Consider the following 7,425-nt stretch of genomic DNA (forward strand, 5'->3'; position numbering starts at 1 on the left):
GCTTGGTTGAACTCAGGAAAGAATTTAAGGAAGTCATTTTTTCTTATTTATATTCCAACCTCCAAGGCTCTTTTTCTCTATCTTGTTGGGGAAAAGGTTTGGGGTTTAGGGAAACTATAAATAAGATCAAACACATTTTAATTGCACCAGTGAAGTAATTTTTTAAAGTTATCTTTGTGGTGTAAATATTTGTGAAAGGGACAATATGTCACATAACCCGTGACCAAATCTTGTCCTAAACCAATTTCCTGGTTTCATTTTCTAAAATATCGTAGTTTTCTTGTAAATTAATAATTGCTAGATATTATAATTTCACCGTAATATTATCATTGAAATTAAGGGGCCGTTTATCAAACACTTACCTGTTGAGTACTTACCGGTAAAATTTAACACTATTATTTACTTTGGCAGGTAAGATTTTAGTCCACCAAAACGACATTGTATGCAACAATTTACCCGGTAACCGCTTACCGTGGTAAGAGTCGTCGCCCTCACTTACCGGGTAAGACTCTTGGTTCTTGTTTCACTCTTACCGGGTAAGATTCTCGATTCTTAACATATTCATCCGGTGAGGTAATGTTACTTGGTAAGCGCTTACCCGGGTAAACATTTAGTAAACGACCCCTAAATCTCCATTGTAACTTTTCTTGCATCTTATCGATCTAGTACATATGTCGTTTTGTAAGGTGGTTACAAATATATTAATAAAAAAAGAAATGTTTAGAAAAATCCAATAAACTTTTTCGGTTTAATTGATGAGTCCATGAACTATTTTTCTATATGAAAAAATCACTAAGTTTTCTTATTTTGAATTATTAAGGCCTTAAACATTTTTTTATATAAATAAACAATCGAACTTTTAAAAATTGGTATTCTATTTTTTAACAAAAAACTACATGTAACAGACTAGGAATGTTTTATTTATTTTTATTTAAAAAAAAACTTAAATGTGTCCCATTAATCATATATAGCTAACTGAATAGGTTGTGTGTCCCATTAATCTCATTAAGCTCCCAAAAGACATGTTCTTAGTTTTAAAAACTATCGTACTTAAAAAAAATAGACAAAATGTTCTTACTAATTTCCTCTATATAATTGACTTTTAAAAGTCAAATGATTAATTTAATTGACACAAAATAGAGTGATTATAACATGTTTTAGTAAGTAAAATAATACAAAAGGGTACAAACACAATGAATCAATAAACAAGACAAATGTTGTACATACCATTCTTTGAGTTGTACATCACGAATTAATTCAAAACAGATCGAATCAATCGTATATTAACGATAAAAATTAACAATTGAAAAAAATATATTTTCTATTAACGAAAGGATATTCCTCTATAGTAGGAAATTTATTACTATTCATGATTCATTGTTATATATAGGTCTCGATAGTCATCGACTCGAATATACACACATAACTTGAAAGTGAAGGTGCTTGAAAGATGAAAAAGCCCTTGACAAATATGCATCACTTGTTCGCGGTTGTCATCGTAACATATGTATTTACTTCGATGACTGATGCATGCTTCATGGCTAAATGGCATATCTACGTTACGAATGATATACCATCAGATAATATCATCGCTCATATCAAATTAATCTGGAGATGATGATCTCGGAAATCATACAATTCCATTCAAAGGAAATTACAATTGGTCATTTTGTGATAGACTCGATGGTCGCACTCTTTTCTATGCCTCCTTTTGGTGGGGTTCGAAATTCCAAAGCTTGGATTTATTTGATGACGATGTTCGAGAAGTATGCGCTCTAGACAACTCGAGTCAACATTGTTATTGGTTGGTACGGAAAAATGGATTTTATGTATCTGTACATAATACATCATTTACAGATAAGAATTATCGTTTAATGAAATATTGGAGATGAATATATGTAATATCCATGAAAAAATGAATAAAAATAAGTTTTTTTTTTTGAAATATCCATGTTTAGGTAGGAAATGAAAAGACAAAAATACAGGGTCTGTCTTGCCATTATCCAAAACTAAATAGCAGCTGCAACAAAAGCATGAGGGGCGATTATCGATAACCCTTCTCGACAATTCTTTCGTGCCTGCACTTCAATGAATTTGTTACAGCAGATGGACTATGTATATATCAATCGACTATCGTATCGTAAGAAGTCTCACATCAAAACTACTAAAGTTTAAAACCATAACCACTTAATATGAGGTTGAGTTTTCTAGGGTTTTTTAAACATCAAATCCTCAATTCAAGGTAATGATCATGCATTTAAAATCCAAATGATGGTATATTTTTATTTAGTATCTTATTGTGTGTTGATTGGGTTGATTTTTCTAAGATTAAAGCGGGTAAATTAATGGTGCCATTGATCAATAGCCATAGTCTACGATTGTGATACTGTTTGACAACAATTGTTAAAAACCCAATATTATGGCATCGTAACGGCTTTGATCAAACCCATAAATAATGTATTGATTAGAAGCTAAGATATAAAAAGATAATCAAATGAACGTTGCTAAATAGAAGCTTGAAGCTTCATGAATGACGCTGCCATCTCAAACATTCCAATATGCAGTGGCGGACAAAAATTCTTTGTCGAGCGGGTGCTCCTTTAACTCGGATCAAATGCCCCCAAAGCCGCTCGATGTGCTTTTAGATGAATTCGTTCTTTGGACGATTTTCTTTAAAAAAATTTTGGTTGATTTCGGTGGATATTTTTTTGGTTGATACGGGAGAATTTTTGGTTTTTTAATTGATTTCAAGAGAATTTTTTGGTTTTTTGTTTGATTTCAAAAGAATTATTTGATTTTTTGATTGACTTCAAGAGAATTTTTTAGTTTTTGGTTGAACTCAAGAGAATTTTAATAACACCTCAATCTTTAGACTAATATTTATAGCGAAAATTCAGTATAAACCACTCGTAAATTATCAAGGGTCAATTATTATCTACCATCTATATTTTATAAAATAGTATTCACTTTATTGTTGTATTCGACTTTTGCAGTAGTGTAATTATAATATTAATATTACATTGTAAAATTGATGTACAATTTTTGAATGTATTCAATAATACTAGTGTAAACTCTTTCTCATAGAATATTATTATTATTATTATTATTATTATAAAAATAACATATATATATATATATATTAATTAATAACTTGAGTTCTGCTATCCCCAAGTTGAAAAATAAGAAAAGTAAAATATTCATATGAATCATAGTAGTTTGAAAAATCTATTTAAATATACATACACTAACGGACCGTTTACCCAATTGCTTATTCGATAAGTACTTACCGATAAGAGTCAACACTATGATTTATTTTGATACGTAAAATTTTAGTATATTAAAACATATCGAGTGCAACAATTTAGTGGGTAAGCGCTTACCTGGATAAGAGTCGTCATCCTCACTTACCAGGTAAGACTCTCCATCATTCTAATCGCCCTTACCCGATAAGATTCTTGACCCTTATCATGATCATCCGATTAGGAAATTTATCCCGTAAGTGTTTAGTAAACGGCCCTTAAGAGTTGTTAGAGATTATTCATATAGGTTTTTATGTATATATTCAAATAGATTTTCTTAAAAATTCATATACGACATTTCTTTAACTTTTTATTTCTTACTTTATCATGATACTTAACTTCTTTATTTGAACTTCCTTTAGATATATGATATAAATAATTTAATCTTGATCTGATAATTGATAATTTACATATTTTTTCCACATTAACTGTAAATATTATTATTATTTACAATTTAAAAGAAAATCAAAGACGAGGTATTTTATTTTGGAAATAATTGGTGAAATCAGATTTGTAAATTACATATTCTACAAAACATGTCTGTAAGCCAAATGTGAATCCGAAGTCATTTTCATAACCCCTATGATGTAAGAATATCCTTTAGTGGTCCTAAATCTCGAGACCGATGGGTATATGGATCTTTTCTACATATTTTTCATGAGCATATACACAATATGTATATTTTGGTATGTGTGGGTAAACATGTTTATAAAATGATTTCATCCCAAATATATACAAGAATATCAATGCATTGCATGTAATGTAGATCATATTTGTGATGTATTCTAAGATAGGTTCACATGTGAATCTTAATCATAACTTGTACTTGAATCAATTTAAATTTTATAACCGAGATTCTAAATCCACCTAAGATTCATATATGAATACGTGAATCATATCATATATTCACATGTTATTCTTAATTATAACTTGTACATGAGTCAATTTACAACTTGTAGGCAGGATTTTGAATCAATTTAAGATTCATATGTGTTAATTAACATACTATATTATAAATGATTTGTTTTAATTGTATTATGTAATGTTCGAATTGACTATTTTGTTAGCATGTTCCTTTTGAATATTTAACAATTTTCAACTAGTTTTTCAGCTAGTTTGCAAAACATAGCCTCGATCAATTAATTTATCATCTAACAGTCAAGTTATCGGCTAACACATTAAACAAAGTCTAAATTTCTAAACGATTCCAACATTAATTATACTATCAAATTACTCAATTGAACTTAATATGCAATGGATAATTCATTCTTAAAACTTATGGACACACATAGTTCATTAGATGCCTTAATTCATGTCCCTACTAGAATATATATGAACACAACTGAACGTATATGAACATTAGTTGCAGTCTATGGCCAGGGCCGTCCATGGGCCTGTTACATAGGCTATTCAGAACAGGGCCCCCAACATCTTGGGGCCCAAATTTTACAGCCCGTCACTATGTGGACTATTATGGTACGCCTCTCTTTCTCTATTCACAATCACACAGCGCGCCTAAAATCAGACCAGAACCCTAATAGCGATTCCTAAATCGGTAAATCCTAATGGTCGAAGAACGTTAGAACGAGTCCACGATAGGTCGAACCGTCGAAGAGAAGAATGCGTACGCCACTAGACGCCTCGATCTCCCCTCTCATCTCTATCCGCGATTGTCGATTGACTTCTTCAAAGAGGGCTAATGATGATATACAACGGCAACGAAAACAACAGTCAGATTTTACTATTTTAGATGATTTTTGTTAAGTATATAAGTACATATTTGGTCGATTTGTTGATTACTCGTTATCTAATTGCTATTCGCTATTCTTAAATCTCAATCTCCACGATTTATTTGGTCCATTACTCTTGTTTTTTTGCTGATTTCATCATCTGTCGATTGTCATATGTGTTGTTGGTAACTTGGTTGGATGATTTTGACCTAATTTCTAAATCCTAAAGGTGAGAAGTATGCTCCTAACTTGGTTGGACAATTTTGTCAAATTCAATTCTTTATCTATAATTCTTTATACACAGCCTCTATCTCTATGATTATGATTTATGATTTATTGATTTATGAAGTATTTCGTTGGCTTCTTGGGTTTGGTGGCTTTGGACCTCTAAAATAAGAAGCATCATTTAGGAACTGTCATTTCATTTTTTTTAAGCAATGCAATGATAGCACTTGAAAATGATTTTTTTGGAGAAAATTGATTATGAAGAGCTTATTGAAGATTTTATTTCCAAGAATGTTAAAAGAATGATTTTATTCAAGTGAAGTTTAGATGTTACATTGTTACTTTATCTTGCTGTTTTTATTTGTAAGACTTTCAATATAATATGAACTTTTGTATTTAATTTTTGTTCGTTTTGTCGGCCAATCTACTTATACTTTTTATAATAGTGTAACAGGGCCTCCAAAAAGATTGGGACGGCCCTGTTTATGGCAGGTCAAGCATCACAAGCAGCTGATGGAGCCGAATGGTTATCAGAATTGGATTGCATAACAAATTAAGTTGACAATGAACTCATTCCATTTGAACATATGAATTGGGCTTGTAGTAATAATTAAAGAAAAAACTACCAACATAATATGAACTATAAAAAAACACAAAACGTCATAATCAACATAATTTCGATTAAAACGAATATAATAAAATATTAATCTATTACCAATACAAACGCTTTGATTATTGTCTTCACTTCCGGAACTCGAAGTCCGATTGTCATCGTAAATCATTTTAACATTCCCATTGTTGTCTAGTTGTTTTCCAATAGGTTTATCTATATTAGCTTGAACGATATCGAAAACGTTACTATCGGGTCTTCTTTAACAATCACAAATTCAAGAATATTATCTATATTATCTTATAAAGCAAATTTAGCAAAAGTCTTAAAGTTTTAAAATACTAAATCACCAAGATACTCTTATCTATATTAACTCACATTTTCACCCCCTCCTCTCCTTACATACACTCACCCCTCACATACACTCACCCTCTCACATTAAACCGATTTTTTTAAAATTATAATTTTAAATTTACACTTTATATCCCTATAATTAGTTAATTAATTTACTTTACGTCATTTACTTTTAAATGTTTCATTTTAAACCTTTATCAAATTAACATACATGATCGTATATCAATTAAAATATGTTTAAAAAATACATTTTTATTTTAACAAATTACACCATTATAATCGTCTCGTTAATACCTTCGAAATGGGTCCAATATTGAATAGTTTTTGACTTAATTATATTATTATATATTATATATACTGTGAAAAATATTTTTAATATTTGCGATTTATATTTTTATAGTTATTTATTTATATATATATACTATATATTTTGGGGTTAGGCTGTCCAAATTGCACTGTATAATATGTTCTTGGATTTTTTTGAAATATATATATACATGTATTAATTCAACCTTAAATTGAGTTTCTGGACAAAAAAGAGGGTAAGCAGTTGAAATTTCATTCTAAAACCCATCTTTTTTGGTTTTTTCATAGCTTATGATTTGTCAAATTTGTTTTCTTTATTAGTTTTGAGTGTTTATCTTAAAACTCAAGTTTCTTGGTTCTTTGCTCTTGGTGTAAATTGAACACATTTGTGGAGTCGTTTAAATATGTTGAATTTAAAACTGTCATATAATTTTTTTCATCGATAGTCTGTGATTGGAACCATAACTCTTATTTATTCAAATTGTATTAATACGTAAAGACCAAGTGTAACCTATATCATCGTTAAATCTTATCTTATAAAACCAGTGAAACTTCAAAATCGTTAAAATTCATGGTTCCCGCCGCATTGCGCGGGTACACAACTAGTTGATAGATAAATCAATATTATAGAAAAACAAGATCAATAGTAAATCAACAACAATTATGAGATTTTTTTTGATTTTGTAACTCCCAATTAATGATATGGGAGTTACATATAAACCAAAATTACATATTTACCCTTATCATTAAATTATGAGATGGATATGAACCTAGATAAAAGATGGATTTTCATTGATTGGGTTTAGTTAACAAAGTTAACACAATAATCTTGGTTAACATTTGAACCAAACTATATATATATATATATATATATATAGGACTAATCAAATAAGAATTGGTT

The sequence above is a fragment of the Cynara cardunculus genome (assembly GCF_001531365.2).
Source record: "Cynara cardunculus var. scolymus isolate 2C chromosome LG 17, CcrdV1, whole genome shotgun sequence".
Lineage (NCBI taxonomy): Eukaryota > Viridiplantae > Streptophyta > Magnoliopsida > Asterales > Asteraceae > Cynara > Cynara cardunculus.